The sequence below is a fragment of the Prunus mume genome, linkage group LG2 (genome assembly GCF_029339155.1).
Source record: "Prunus mume cultivar Tortuosa linkage group LG2, ASM2933915v1, whole genome shotgun sequence".
NCBI lineage: Eukaryota > Viridiplantae > Streptophyta > Magnoliopsida > Rosales > Rosaceae > Prunus > Prunus mume.
The window spans coordinates 43,615,860-43,631,339 of NC_142699.1; the positions used below are offsets into that span (position 1 = coordinate 43,615,860).

The 15,480-nt window shown below is 38.6% G+C and overlaps 2 long non-coding RNA genes and 1 pseudogene across 3 annotated transcripts; all 3 read right to left on the minus strand.

Annotated features, from left to right (window-relative positions):
* On the minus strand, positions 1–1,982 carry LOC148920469 (uncharacterized). Its single transcript, XR_016124487.1, has 3 exons — positions 492–1,982; positions 207–297; positions 1–90 (listed from the first exon to the last, which is right to left on the minus strand). It is a non-coding gene; the product is annotated as an uncharacterized LOC148920469 (long non-coding RNA).
* Positions 1,983–3,632: 1,650 nt separating this feature from the next.
* LOC148920470 (putative CCR4-associated factor 1 homolog 8 pseudogene) lies at positions 3,633–5,001 on the minus strand (annotated as a pseudogene).
* A 707-nt stretch (positions 5,002–5,708) lies between these two features.
* On the minus strand, positions 5,709–6,805 carry LOC148920471 (uncharacterized). 2 transcript variants are annotated; one of them, XR_016124480.1, is made up of 2 exons: positions 6,647–6,805; positions 5,709–6,435 (listed from the first exon to the last, which is right to left on the minus strand). It is a non-coding gene; the product is annotated as an uncharacterized LOC148920471 (long non-coding RNA). The 2 variants fall into 2 exon arrangements; XR_016124479.1 differs by having other exon boundaries at positions 6,555–6,805.
* Between the last annotated feature and the right edge of the window lie 8,675 nt (positions 6,806–15,480).

The following is a 15,480-nucleotide window of genomic DNA, read 5'->3' on the forward strand; positions in this document are numbered from 1 at the left end:
CAACTGATTTCTTGCCCAACATTCATAATAATGAGTGTATCTCTCCAGAGAATGCTTTGCCATTTCTCTTCTTCTCTCAGTTTCATCATACTACAAACCACAATACAAACTCTTATAAACAGATGAAAAAGAAAACTAAGCTTCCAAAAGGCAAAGAAGATGAGCAAATTCTCAGAATGAGCAAAAAGAAACTGTAAAATCCTTACAACTCCCTTTTTATTAGCTGCTTCATAGCGGTTACAAGCATAGAAACCACCTGTCCTCTCACCATGATCTGACCATGCACCAAGGCATAGCCTGCAAGATACATATAATTCATTTAGAACCAGATATAACTTAACAATATAAGAGCATAAGCAATAGAAAAGTTTCCTCAAACAATATTTCTGTTCTCAATGTGAATGATACAATGCTATTATTCATTAATCAGATATGTTTTCAAAAAACTATTAATTTCCATGAAGGGAAAAGAAAGCATGCAGAAAGCATACCAGCAAAATTCAAATTTGCAAGGTGGTGTGCACGTCATGGCACCCTTGGTTTTTTCAATAGGTCGCTTACACTTTGGACATGGCTTGGAATTGGCTACTATCCTGAGTGTCATCAACGAAAGTTACCACAGAACAACAGAAGACGATATATGAAATACCATCGCTAATAGATGCTCTAATGTAGCCTACCACAAGAAGAACAAAAGAATTATATCTGGAAAATCATAAAGCATGGCAATGGAAAGAAAGATAAAACATCTAGCAACAGATCATTACAAGAAACAGATTATCATGGGATTAAAATACTATGGGTGTTCAGAAAATGGTGGAAAGAATGGTGAAAAAGTAGTGGTAAAAAATAGTTTGTTTACACAAAATGATTGGTGTTACATTTTGCGGAGAGGGGAAGGGGGATCAAGGGAAATTCTCTACAACTAAAGACCTAAAGACAGAACGTTAAAGAGACTTGCAATTCCAAGGTCACATTCTTCAGATTCAAAACAAGAGCTTAGGATGCAAGTTTCTTGTATCTGAGTCAGAAACTAGGTAAAATACAACCCATTTACTTTGGCAATAAAAAGAAATAAAGTAGGAATCTCAAAAAAGAAAGTCACCTCGACATTAATTTTAAGTATTTTGAAGACCAGAAGCTTTTTGCATAATGAAACAAATCGAAGCCACACCTTGGGACATCTCAAGATCTTAAAAGATTAGCCACAAAAAAATAATAATTAAAGAATAAAAATTGTCATCTTATCTGTAAGCCATGTAAGATTTCAGGTATTGGAAGCTCAGGAAAATGGTCAAGATCAACAAACCCCACCTCCTCTGCCCTTCTAGCAGCACCCTCAGCTTGTAAACAGAGGAACTTCAAAAGAAGAAAAGTAATTCTGTAGATCTGAAGGACAATAGTGTCGGATAAGTATGACTGAGACACACTATTTTCAGTTGATTGAGTTTTAATAGCCAGCGCAGTTGTGGTAGAGACGGCAGAGAATTTTGGTTTTGACACACAACTGAATGGTGAAAGAGCAAACCATCCGCTACTACTGTCGACAAACGATGGTTTCTTGCAGCCATTGAATTCCTCTTTAAGGATAGGAGGACATACAAGAGGAGCATTAAGACTAGAAGATTCTCCAAGGTGTTGAGTTCCCCGTCTGATAAAGGCCAAAAGATGGATACTTTTCTCTCTTAGCTGGGAGTCCATTTCTTTCATGGCCTTAACCCATGAATTCCAATGTTTTGCTAGCATGCACATCAGAATGAGAGTGTGCTCAGTTTCTTTAAAGATCAGTAAGAGAAGTTTCTCTGCTGAGCCTGAGGTCTTTTCTTGTCATGACCATCAGATGGGAAGACTGGAGCACTCAGATAGTAAGAAATCATATAGGCTTTCTCTGAAAAGAAGTGAGGTTTTACATTCTCCACAACATCAGAACAAGCAGAACTGTCTTGTAAAGACTGAACCATATCTGTAATGACTGCCAAACCAAGTCCCCAAATTTGCTGAGGCTTCTCAATTTTTTCAGTTGAGTTGGGATTTCTCGTATTAATACAAACGTAAGAAGACCTACCGTCCAAGTAGCAAACAAGACTCTCAGAGACGAGAGAAATCCATTAGTAATAAGCATTTCTGCACCATGCTTCACACGGGCAACAGTAAAAAAGAACTTCATTATAATGGGCACATATTCAAGAGAGTTCTTATCTTGAAGCTTCAGAATAACATGCTGAAGCTGGAGGTGATTTTGTATAATGAGGAACCAAGTGTTGGGAGTTAGAATTTCTCAGTATCAAGTCCATTGTATTTACGGTTACAGAGAATAGGTAGTAGACCAAGACTCACATTAGATACTTTAGCCAGGTCTCAACAGATATCATATCTCTTGCCCCAACCAAATGTGACTTATGACAACTAAACTCCACTGCCGAGAGAAGCAACATAAGCAAGAGCTGCCAGAACCTGATGTTTTTAGTACAAGAATGCAAACAGACAAAGACAGGCTTTTATGTGCATGCATCATAAGATAGAGAAGCAACTCTGTTTAGATAATGTGATTTCTTCCAACACAATATTGGGGCCTTCACTATATGTTAAAACCTCAACAACTCAGTTTTTCGTATCATATTCTTGATTAGATGGAATGCAATGACTTCGTCACACTCATTAGAAAATTATTACAGGAGTATTTCAAAATAAAATCAGTATTCTTCATGTACAATTAAATGCTTATACCATTCATACCCCAGTTTTGACGATAGGAAACTTGATATATCATAAGAGTTTCACCTCTATCTCTAGGTCCTAGTGTTTTTGCTTCATTCTTTGGCACCCTAATTAGACATGGGAAGGTGCGGCACAGTGTTCATCAACTGAGCTATCACTAATACTGCTTAACTTTCAAAAATTTTGAAATGAGAAATCAGATATTTGAAATATTAGACATCAACAATTTTTTTAAACTAACATTATCTTTAAAGTATTTTAAACCATAAAAAGCAGCTATAGATATCAAATTTTTGACTCTGAGAACGCAACTGAAAGCAATTCTAAAGTCTAAGAGACAACTCACATCATCCGTGTACACAATCAAGACACTTCTTAATGCTCTTAGTGCAGAAAGCTTCGAACTTGTAAGCAACGCCATTGAGTTTGCAGCCTTCATGTGATTCAACACGTTTAAGATCAAACAAGCATGCATCTTTTCCGGTTATAAAAAGATGAGCATCATCTTTATGTTGGTAAATCTGAAAAACATTTGATTCCATAAGGAACTTAGAGAGTTCTTTGAATGGTCCAGCACTGACTTCACAGCCTTCAAGCTCTCCTTGTAGATGATGATAAAGATCACTGAGTATCAAATAGTTTGGCACCTTCCCTGCACTGGAAAAAGATAATATATTCTTCATATGCAGCCAAATGCATAATATGTGTCATTTATTGCTTCCATTTCAACATACTATTATGAGAGATACACGTTATTTTTTTGAGAATAGAGAAACACATGTTATACAAAGAGTATTAAGTGAAACAGAACATATGAGTCACGACAGATCAGAACCCTATGCAAATTGAATCCACCCAAACTTTGGCAATAAAAAGAAATAAAGTAGGAAATTTTGGCTGAAATTAAAGAATTGTATTATAATCTTTTGGTGTAAAAAATGTTGTACATACAAAATGAATACTGATCAGCCAGCTAGTCACTTGACTGTTCACTAACTCCAAAAAATCAGAATTTACAAAACTAACTACATGTGTACATAAGTGGGAAGAATAGGACTATGAATGAGACGAGCACCGTAGACACGAGGTGCTGCAACAGGACTAACTACATGTGTACATAAGTGGGAAGAATAGGACTATGAATGAGACGAGCACCGTAGACATGAGGTGCTGCAACAGGAAAGCAAGGGCGACGGAGGATCACAGGAGCGGGCTGCCAATATCGCACGATTGTTGGGCTAATTCCATACAAGCAGCCTTGAGACATCCCCGCCACAGACCTAAACGTTGCGTTCATCTTGGAGAACACAGCGGCAGTCAACAAACTGTCCGAACCCGCTTGATGAGCTTCACCGGAACGCTCCACATCAAGAAGATTGGCCACCCTTGCCAATCCAATTTCACCGCCAAAGAATCCCCGGCAGTAGCGAGCCATGAATTTGACATCATAAATGGTGCCAAAAACTACACCAAGAGCCTTAGCAAACATCACCACTGAATCGGGCAGAGGCTTTTGGGTCAACAGCTTGAGCAAATAGGCCAGGTCATAAAGGCCATGAAAGCAAACCCATGTCAAATCATGCAACCCTCTGTGGATTCTAAGGACGCGCAGAAACCCGAACACAAACTCCGTAACAGAAATCCCAAATTGCCCAAGTCTCGCAAAATCAAGACCGTTCCTTTTGAGTAGAGAAATGGAAGCGACAACATGAGGGTCAGATTTCTCATTGAACCCAGACAAGTGGAATTCCCAAGTTCCCCCAATGTTGCCATGGGCGTCGGACAGAGTGAATCCCAACTGGAGCAATTTGAGGGATTCAACATTGAACTTTACATCTTCGTAACGTTGATCTTCGAGTGCGTCTCGGGGAGTGTCTCGGAGAAAGCCTGGAAATTCGGTATCAAAAGAGATGACGGGGAAGCGATGCAGGCAGTGGTCGAATTGAGACAATTCTTGATGGAAGTTGTGGGCCCAAACTCCTCTGATCTTCATGACTAGCAGTGTGAGAACAAAGAGCAGAGAGCAGAGAGAGCAGAAAGCGAGCACAAAGTAGAGAGCAGAAAGCAGAGAACAACAGAGAGAGAGAGAGAGAGAGAGAGAGAGAGAGAGAGATGGGTTTGAAATTGAAAATGAAATTGAAGGGAAGACAAGGTTATAGGATATCATTCCTAAAGCTATTAGGATTTCTTTCCTGAAGCTATTAGGATTTCTTTCCTGAAGCTATTAGGAAACCCAACTCTGCTTTAACGCGGTTGAACTTACCGTTGCGAATGCTAACCCTAGGCTGGTTTCAAAAGAAGCGTTAATTTACTAAAATACCCCTAATGTGAATTTTGCCTAAAAAATAAAAGTAAGAAAAAGAACAACCTGTAATTAATTTGGTGGTGTCGCAGGTTTCTTTCGCTAGGAACGAAGGAAGCCAGCGTGAGCTCGTCTCCTCCATCATCTTCTTCATCTACTTCATCCCTCCTCCCACCATTCTCTCTCTCTCTCTCTCTCTCTCTCTGTTTTCTTGGACAAAACGACTTCACTTTGACAAGCAAATGACTTTTCCTTTCCAATTCTATGGGCCTTCTTTTTTGTTGGGGTCCAATTCTATGGGCTTATTTTTGGGCATTATTTCCAACAAATTCTTTTCATAATTGTCGTTCATTATATTTATTAGTGTTTCATTATTAAAAAAAATATCGGGAACAAATCAATCAGAGAATTTAATTTAATAGCCATATTGAAACAAGAGTTTTAAACAGTACATTTCATTACTATTCCATGCTGTAGTAACAATAGAAAAGGGAAGATTCAACTTCTCTCCTAATCTAGTTTCTTAGTGTATTCCGATTACTTAATTACTTCTTCGAATCTAGTTTTCAAATGTAACCCGATTCTTGTGAGCCTTAAGATTCAGCTTTGAGGAGATTAGATTAGTAAATACACCGGATCAGAAAATGGTAAGCTTCTTTTCTTCATATAACTAATAGGAGTTTTGGAGTAATATTTAAAGGTGATCTTACATTAAAGCCAATTTCATCATTGTCCATGAAAATATTTGGTCATGAAGTCACCATCAATTTCACCCATCTAGGCTGATTTTTCAATTTCACCCATAAAGGTGATCTTAAACTGATATTTTTTTTTTCTTTTGAATTTTTAATACTTCTATACTACAAAGCTACGGCTTTCCAATCAAGATGGATAAGCTGAAAACTAATCTCCCTAAACTCTGCTGAAACAGAGGCCCAAAGTGATGCCCAATCTCGATACGATCCCAAAGCTGCTCTGCCTCGTCCTCAAAGATTCTCCTACTCCTTTCCCCCCAGATTACCCAAAAAACTGCCATCATGGCGCAACCCTTCCTCTTTTATCACCAAAGAGTTCAATCTAGCTTCAAGCACCGCACTACATGATGCGAGGCTACCCCACGTTAGTCCTGCCACCTGAAACAAAAACAGATGATCCACAGTCTCGCTATCATTACTAATCAAATACCTTCAAATACAAACAAACCTATTATCACTGCGCATTACAATATGTACCCGGCTGCCAGGCTCCTACATTACGCATTACCCTGTTGTACAACTGAGTCACTATGAACTCACCCACCACCTTCCCATCATCACACAGGGACAGCAGCTGCTCAATCTCTCTGGGTCGATTAGATGAACTTCGGAAAACTTCTGTCATCCGCTGCTTGGCGTCCTTGATGGTGATCTTGTTGTCTACAAAAGAAATTTCAAGAAACAATAACTGATCCGTATGATTATAATATTGCACCCATTACTCTATCCAGATGACCCCAGAAATTTAAAACGAAAATTGAACCCCTTAAACAGCTTACGCTCGTAGATCGTGAAGAATCGCAGAAGAAGCAAGGGAGAAATGTAGGCAAAGAGAAGAAGAAGGAAAAAGAAAACGAAAGAGAGGACATACGGAGATCTAGGGTCGACGACGGCGACGACGACGCCACGAATTCACGGCCATAGAGACAGACACAGAGAAGAAGACGGAGACAGAGGGAAGAGAAAAGGAGGAGGAGGAAAAGAAGAGAGAGAGAGAGAGAGAGAGAAGAAAGACAAAAAAGAATTTAAAAAAAGGCATGCGATGCAAAAAGGCCACATTTGTTTATAATATTTATTCAACCCAAATACAATTAAATATTATTGTTATATCTATAAACCACAAGAGGGGTAATTTCTCCGGTTGTTGGAGGACTTGATCCTATGGAGGAGGAGGAATGGGGTTCGAGGAATCATGAGGGAATGAATTTTTTGTAATATATGGCTTGTAAACTGTGACTGGTTTGGTTCGGGTAAATCGGCCAATTTCAAAACATCAAATTGTAAATTAAACCGGATCAACCGGTGTTTAGTTTGGGTTGAAACCGAAATCAAATAAAAAGAAAAGGGATCAAATCAACTTGATTCCTTTGGTTCGTTTGGTTTGTTAGGTTCTTGGTCTAAATGCTCACACCTAATTTATATTTATAGAGAGAGAGAGAGAGTCCCGACCCGACATCTCTTGGAAAGCGGACGACCATAGAGAGAGAGAGAGAGAGAGAGAGAGAGAGAGAGAAGAGATTTGAAAATGATTTAATTTAAAGAAATGTGAGTAGATTTTATAATATATGGCTTGTGAACAACGACCGGTCTAGTTTGGGTAAATCGGTTAATTTCAAAACATCAGACTGGATCAAACAATTTGATAAAAACCATACCAAACTAACCCAATTGGTTTGGTTCGTCCAGTTTGTCAGGTTCTCGGTCTAAATGCCCACCCCTAATTTATACTTATAGAGAGAGAGGCTCGGCTTGACATCTCTTGAAAAGTGGACGATTAATACAGAGAGAGAGAGATTTGAAAATGATTTAATTTAGAGGAATGAGAGTAGATTTTGCAAGTTTATTCCTTTTCTCTTTCCTCTTATCTCATGAGGGCATATTTTTTTGGTAATATATGGAATGTGAATAGTGACCAGTTTGGTTCGGGTAAGCCGGTCAATTTCAAAACATCAAACCGTATACCAAACCGGATCAACCGATTTGGTTTGGGTTGAAATTGAAATTAAATAATACCAATAAATGAAAATAGGACCAAACCAACCCGATTGGTTTGGTTCGGCTGATTTGTCGGGTTCTCGGTCTAAATGCCCACCCCTAATTTATGCTTATAGAGAGAGTGGCTCGGCTCGACATCTCTTGGAAAGCGGACGACCAATAGAGGGAGAGAGAGGCACATTTGAAAATTATTTAATTGAGAGAAATGTGAGTAGATTTTGAAGGGTGTACTCCTTTTCTTTTTCTTCTTATCTTTTGAGGGTTTTTTTTTTTTGGTTTTGTTTTGTTTTGTTTTGTTTTGTTTTTTGTTTTTGTAATATAAGGCTTGTGAACAGCGACTGTTTGGTTGTAAACTGTCAATTTCAAAACATCAAACAGTAAACAGATTGGATCAATCGGTTTGGTTTGGGTTGAAACCAAAATTAAATTTTAAATTTTTTTAAAAAATATAGAACCAAAGCAACCAAATCAGTTTGGTTTAGGTAGTTTGTTGGGTTCTTAGCCTAAATGCTCACCCCTAATTTATACTTAGAGAGAGAGAGAGAAAGAGAGAGATTTGAAAAAGATTAAATTTAGAGAAATGTGAGTAGATTTTGAAGGGTTTACTCATTTTCTCTTTCCTCTTATCTCATGCGAGTATATATATATATATATATATATATATATATATATATATTATTTTATAATATATGGCTTGTGAACATCGACCGGTCTAGTTTGGGTAAATTGGTCAATTTCAAAACATCGGACCCGATCAAACAATTTGATAAAAACCGTACCAAACTAACCCAATTGGTTTGGTTCGTCCAGTTTGTTCGGTTCTCGGTCTAAATGCCCACCCTTAATTTATACTTATAGAGAGAGAGAGAGGCTCGACATCTCTTGGAAAGCGGAACGATTAATAGAGAGAGAGAGATTTGAAAATGATTTAATTTAGAGGAATGAGAGTAGATTTTGCAAGTTTACTCCTTTTCTTTTTCCTCTTTATCTCTTGCCCCCCTTTATAGATATATACATAATTCTGTTATTAATTTGAAATTTAACCAAGAAAAGGAAAATTAATATGTCCCACAAATGAAGTGAGAGAGAGAGAAATAGGCCTCGAGCAAATCATAGTTATCTGATTTGATAGAAAAAAATCATATTTATCAGATTATGTTTTAATTCGAGTCATCACTTCATTTCTGGGCATTTGGGTCATGACCCTATATTTTTAGATGTCCATCTTAACCCTTTTTTTGTTCTTTTATTGCACGTAAACTGTTAAGATTCTACTTCAAATCGCTTACTGTAGTAAGATTGCAAAGCACTTTTTTTCAAGCAGGCGTGACCATTTTCTATCCAAGTACTGCATTGTCCAATGTACTTGTAGAAAAGCAAGCAGTTTCAACATATTACTTCTATATTCTTTAATCTAGCTCAGTTTAAAACATTTGACAGTCCCATGACAAGTACCTTGTGCCACTTTATCTCCAATGGTTTCTCAATTTTATCATGATTTTCTTCTTCCAACTCAAGGTGTTCGGGATTTTTTTTTTTTTTTGGTTACAAGGAGGGCCAAAGCCAAAGAGAAAACCAAAAAGAAAACAACACTGGGACAAGCCTAGCAGTGGTCATCCTAACAGAGTCATTTGCCAAAAGGCTTACAATAGAAGGAAGGGGAAGATCAACAACATGATAACCCAAATTGGAACTTTGACCCATATGAGCTATATGGTCAGCAACAATGTTTTGTTCTCTATAAATATGAGAGATGGAACACTCCCAGTCATGCAAGAGCATGTCTTTACAACTATGGATGAGGCTAGAGAGAGGGTGACTAGGCCTAGTCTCTCCATTAATTAAGGAGACAGCAGTAAAAGAGTCACACTCAACTTTAATTCTTTGGATACCTTCATTCCACATAAAGAGTAAACCTCTGAAAACACCCCATAATTCAGCTTCAAGGATTTTACCACACCCCAAATTTGTAACAAAACCTTTGATCCATCCACCAGTAGAGTCCCTTATGATGCCTCCAACACTAATAGATCCCATCTCACCCATACAACTGCCATCCACATTAATTTTAAAACAGCCAGCACAAGGAGGAGACTAATGTAACTTAAGAATTTGTTTGGAAGTCTTAGAATTCCTGGAGCAATTAGACACTAGCCACTCCCTAGTAAATTGAATGATTGGAATGTGGGGCCAATGAGGAGGAGTAAAGTTGACATCAAACACTTTCTTACATCGCCATTTCCAACAAAACCACAGGGAGGCCAAGAACAAAGAGGACCAAGGGATACCTTGCATGCAACTGAAACTAGCCTTAATATTGATGAAAAGCCAGTCCTTAAAATCCATAGAGAAAGTTTGACCAAAAAAAAAATCCATAGAGAAAGAGTGAGCAATTTGATTAGGAATACCAATGGAATTCCACATTCTAGCCGCATGACTATACCTGCGAAAAAGATGGTCCAAGGACTCCATGGAAACATTGCAACAAGGGCAATTACGATTGGAAGCTAAGTTCCTTCTTACACGTTGGACATTGGTTAGAAGCTTACCTTGAAACAGCGGCTAAACAAAGGTTTTTATCTTTGGAGGAACATGCAGCTTCCAAATAGTATCCCAATTCCAAGTATGATTAGTCTCCTCAGTAAACAAAGAGAGATAAGCCGTTTTCACTGAAAATTCTCCATTGGAGGTAAGCTGCCATATACAAGAGTCCGCTTTAGTATGATTCAACCCTGCATGAATACAATGATTTTTCTGCACCACCTCCAAGGGGAGACAACCCAAAAGCCAATTGGTGTTCCAACCTTGCTCCGTGAGGAAGTCACTCACAATCCACTCAAGCAAATCATCAGAAAGGGAAATAGTGGCGAAGTTCTTAAGAGGCCCACAACCTGCCCAATTATCTTTTCAAAACAAGATATTGTCACCATTACCAACTCTCCATTTAAGCCCTTTAGAGACAATTTGATAACCAAATAAAATACCTCTCCAAGTACTAGAGCAATTAAGGAATTTGAGATTTGGGGCAGCAAGCAAACTTTGATCTTTTAGATACTTACCATTAAGAACTTGAGACCAAAGACCCTGATCCTTTTGGACAATTTTCCAACCAGTCTTGGCAAGTAAAGCCTAGTCCATACAGTGGGTCCTTTTATACCTAGACCACCAAAGCTCTTAGGTTGACAAATAGTGTCCCAATTAACAAGGTGAATTTTAGTTTCATCACTAGAATAACCCCACAAAAAATCCTTGTTAAGCTTATCAAGTTGGTTGCAAGTAGACATGGGAACATCAATAGTTTGCATAGTATAAATTGGAATAGCTGAGGTAACAGCATGTAAGTAAGTTAATCTACCTGCCATAGATAAAGTGTGACTCTTCCAGGAAGCCAATCTACGTTGTACTTTGTCAACAAACCCAGAGTAAGTATCCTTGGCAATTCTAGACTGGATCAAGGGAACACCAAGATAATTTCCAAGACAATCAGTAAGGGGAGACCCACAAATATTAGCAATAGTAGAAGCAATCCCAGAATCAGTATTAAGAGAGCAGCAAATTCTGGATTTATCAAAATTAACTTGCTGACCTGAGGCATCACAAAATAAATCCAAACAATGCTTCATAAGCTTAGTTTGGTGGATATGGGCTTCCCCAAATAAAATAAGGTCATCAGCAAAGAAGAGGTGGGATATAGCCGGACCATTTCTGGCAACCTTAACAGACTTCCAAGTTCCAGAGGAAACATGATCATTGATAATATGAGAAAATTTTTCCATGCACATAACAAAGATGTAGGGGGAGAAGTGGTCACCTTGTCTGATCCCAGCACTAGGAGAGAATCTTTCAGTAAGCTCACCATTGAGAATGGCTTGGTAACTGACAGACTTAATGCACTGCATGATAAGAACAAGTAATTTACCTCTAATCCCAATTTCTCATAGCACATCATAGATGAAATCCCAATGAAGTCTGTCATAGGTTTTGGAGAGGTCAATTTTCCAAGCAATGAAACCCTTCTTTCCTTTTGAGTTTCTAAATTTATGAAGAACCTCTTGAGCAACAATAATGTTGTCAACAATATGCCTACCAGGGATGAAGCTAGCTTGAGCAGGACTGACAACCTTCTGCATGAGAGGCCTGAGCTTCTGAACAATGATCTTAGACACCACCTTGTACATTGTATTACATAGTCTAATAAGCCTTAACTGAGCAACAGAGCTAGGACTAGCCACTTTAGGAACAAGGGTAATCAATGTGTCATTTAAAGCATCAGGAATGCTAGCAGAGCTAAAACAACCAGCAATTAACTCAACAAAGGTACCTTGACAAAGATCCCAGAAATCATGGTAGAATTTAGCAGGGAAACTGTCTAGGCCTAGGGCTTTAAAACTACCAATATTGAACAAACAATCCTTTATGACTTGAGGATTAATATCACATTTGAGATTACCCAACTCAGAAGTCTCTAATCTAGGAAAAAGCTGGGGGAGATTAGCATTAGAGTACCTCATTGTTTGAAATGCAAAAAGAGTCTTGAAATAATCAACAATGATATTTTCCATTTCTTTTTTATCATTAGTCCACGTACCTTGAGCATTAGTAAGGCCTTCAAATTTGTTCCTTCTTCTATGAATAATGGTAGACAGGTGGAAAAACTTGGTATTACGATCCCCTTCTTTAAGCCAAGTGTTCCTTGATTTCTGCAACCAAAAAATTTCTTCTTGGTCAAGTAAAGCTTGGTAAACCTTAAACCCACATGGCTTGAAATCTAAAAGGCTTGACATTAGCACAAGGGAGATGAGATGACTGAAGGCTTATCAGCAGGGGACAATGATCAGACCTGACCCTGGGTAGATGTTTGACAAAGACCTCAGGAAATTTATATCTCCAGTCAATGTTGGAAAGACCACGATCCAATCTTTCCCAAGTGAGGACACCATTTTCATTTTTTCTACACCAAGTAAACTGAGCACCAATAAAGCCAAGATCAATAAATTGATTTCTATCAATCCATTCCACAAGCCCACTTCGATGAGAAAAAAGATTACCACCTCATTTTTCAGAATTATCGACCAATTCATTGAAATCCCCAACAATCATCCAAGGAAGGTTCGAAGCTGAAGCAATCCCATCCAAATAACTCCATAAATGGCTTCGAATGCCAGGGCAAGGGTGTGCATACACCGCAGTAAAAGCTAATCTATGTGATTCATTTTAATTAGAGCTGTAATAGGCTACCTAGAGTAGGCAACTATATCAATGCAGGATACATTCTCATTCCAAAGCATCCAAAGACCCCCTGAAAAACCATTAGCATCGACTACATGATAATTAGAAAACCCAAGTTTCTTAATAACATTGAGGGCAGTGTTGCCATTAATTTTAGGCTCCGAAATGACAAGAATCTCAATCTTGTGAATTTTAACTAGATCTTTCATAATTCCAGGGAATTTTTTACTCCCTGCACCTCTTACATTTCAAACCATAATCATGATGATGCGAAAAAAAAGGTAAGAAAAAAAACTTGAAGTAATGACCTCACTGACTGGAAGAGTTCAATACTTCTACCAAAGTAGAAGCAGCACCAACAACTCCATTTTTAACATCTAGCATAGCTTTTTTTAGTCTAGCAGGATCCAAATGAATGGTAATATGAGGGGCAGAGTCATCCTCGTGGTCATCATCCATCTTATCTCCTGGAATATCATCCATTTTATCTTCAGAAGGGCCTGGGTCAGGAGGCTCAACCCTAGGTAAAATAGGAGGAATAAACTTACCAGAGTTAGGAGAGAGCTTTGATTTCAAACTTGCCACAACATCTCCCAACGTGGCTTCTTGAAAATCAATACTCCTGGCTTGAAATCCTATCCATTTTTCAGACGCAACACCTTTTAATTTTCTCTTAGAATCAGAACGAGCATCGAAGCCAACTTTGGTAGTGGAGGCACTAGAAATATTGTTCTCAAAACCAATCTGGGTATTTTTCACCACACCATCATTCAAAATATCACCCAAAGCCTGGCGAGATTTACCTTTAAACTTATTCAGACCCTTAGACTTGGAAGGTTTAGTAAACCCATTTTTTGGCTTAGTCTGCATTTGGGTTACTTCCTCAATAACTTCATTCCCAATAGAAACATGAGCTTCAACTCTGTTATTAGAATTTTCTAAGGCCTCAAACCTTGACCCAGAAGGGCAAGCACCTCGTTCATCTTGAACCTCATTTTCCTTTGGAGCAATCTTCTTAGCCTTTGAGTCAACACTAGCCTTAAAAGGCTTTTTACCCTTCCTATTCTGAACCAGGCTCCAAGGTCCTATCAAGGTGTTCTTAGCCTCATAAGGATCAATCTGAGGCTTAATAGAAGAGCTTGCCTCATTAACAGTGAGGGGAGATCCACTTAGGACGATAATATTGTTTACATTATCAGTATGAGGAGCCTTAATCACCTAGGGGCAAACGTTTTTATTGTGACCATAACACCCAGAAGCAAAACACACCAAATGAATGCCTTCATATTCCAAGCCATACCAGTTATCCTCCACTTGAACAAAAGGTTTCAGAGGTTGGGTTAGGTCTATCTCAACACACACCCTTGCATATTTCCCATGAACCTGGGCAACAGTATTGGAGTCAACCTTGAATGTGGTGCCCAGTAAATCCCCAATACGGAGCATGGCCTCAGGACAGAACCATTCAACATGAAGACCAATAATATGGACCCATACAGTCATCCTTGTCACTTGTTCCACCAAAAGGTCAAAACCAGGCTTCAAACGTTGCATAACCAGGTATTGCCCATCAATTACCCATGGACCTGCACACAAAATTACTTTCATGTCCTCTTCAAGCACAAATCTCACAATAAAGAAACCATTTTCTAAATCAATTAGCTTCCAAGGACCCTTAATCACACCCCATCTATGTTGCAAACGAGCAAGTACAAAATTATACGTGTGAGACTTACCCATAAGCTTGATGATGATGGAAGTTTGCCAAGGCCGGTAGAGTCGTTCTTTAACATGTTCAGAAAACTTAATGCTCTGGCCCTTTTCACCTTCTGAAACAATAAAATCTTCAGCCTCAATTGTGAGTTTATCATCCTCCATCCTTGCAAGCCCAGGTCGGGTGGAGCCATGCCCACCTTATTTCAAAACTAAATCTTTGAAATTCAAAATCATAGGAGGAGGAGAGCCAAAACTCACTTCAGTCACCATATCTCCGGATGAGTGAGATCCGCTCTGTAGTTCAATTCGTTTCATTCCCACTGCTTCCAGCTTGCTCTCTGGTTGGAGAGCATTGAAAACAAATTTTGGCCAAGTCGCCATCGTTATAGGTGGTAGTCGAGAGAACTCACCGGAAAAAATTGTCGCGTGAGGCGTGTTCTCTTCATCATGTATCGTGTATAGCGTTTCAAGCTACATCATTTTGTAGGTGTTCAGGATCTTTCAATAAGCTTTGGCACTCATCTTTCTGATGCATAGCAATAAGGGAAATATGAAAACAGGGAAAGAATGACCATCCAGTAGAACAAATATCATATAAATGAACAGAAGCACCAAAATTAATAAGAATACTTACGTCCAAGTTTTGCACATGGTGCAAGTCCAAAAATCTGATGATGTCATCCATGCTTATTGAACTCCCCAACCTCAAGCCTGGCTTGCTATACAAAGGTATTGTACCACTTCTAAGTTGATTATATATCCAGA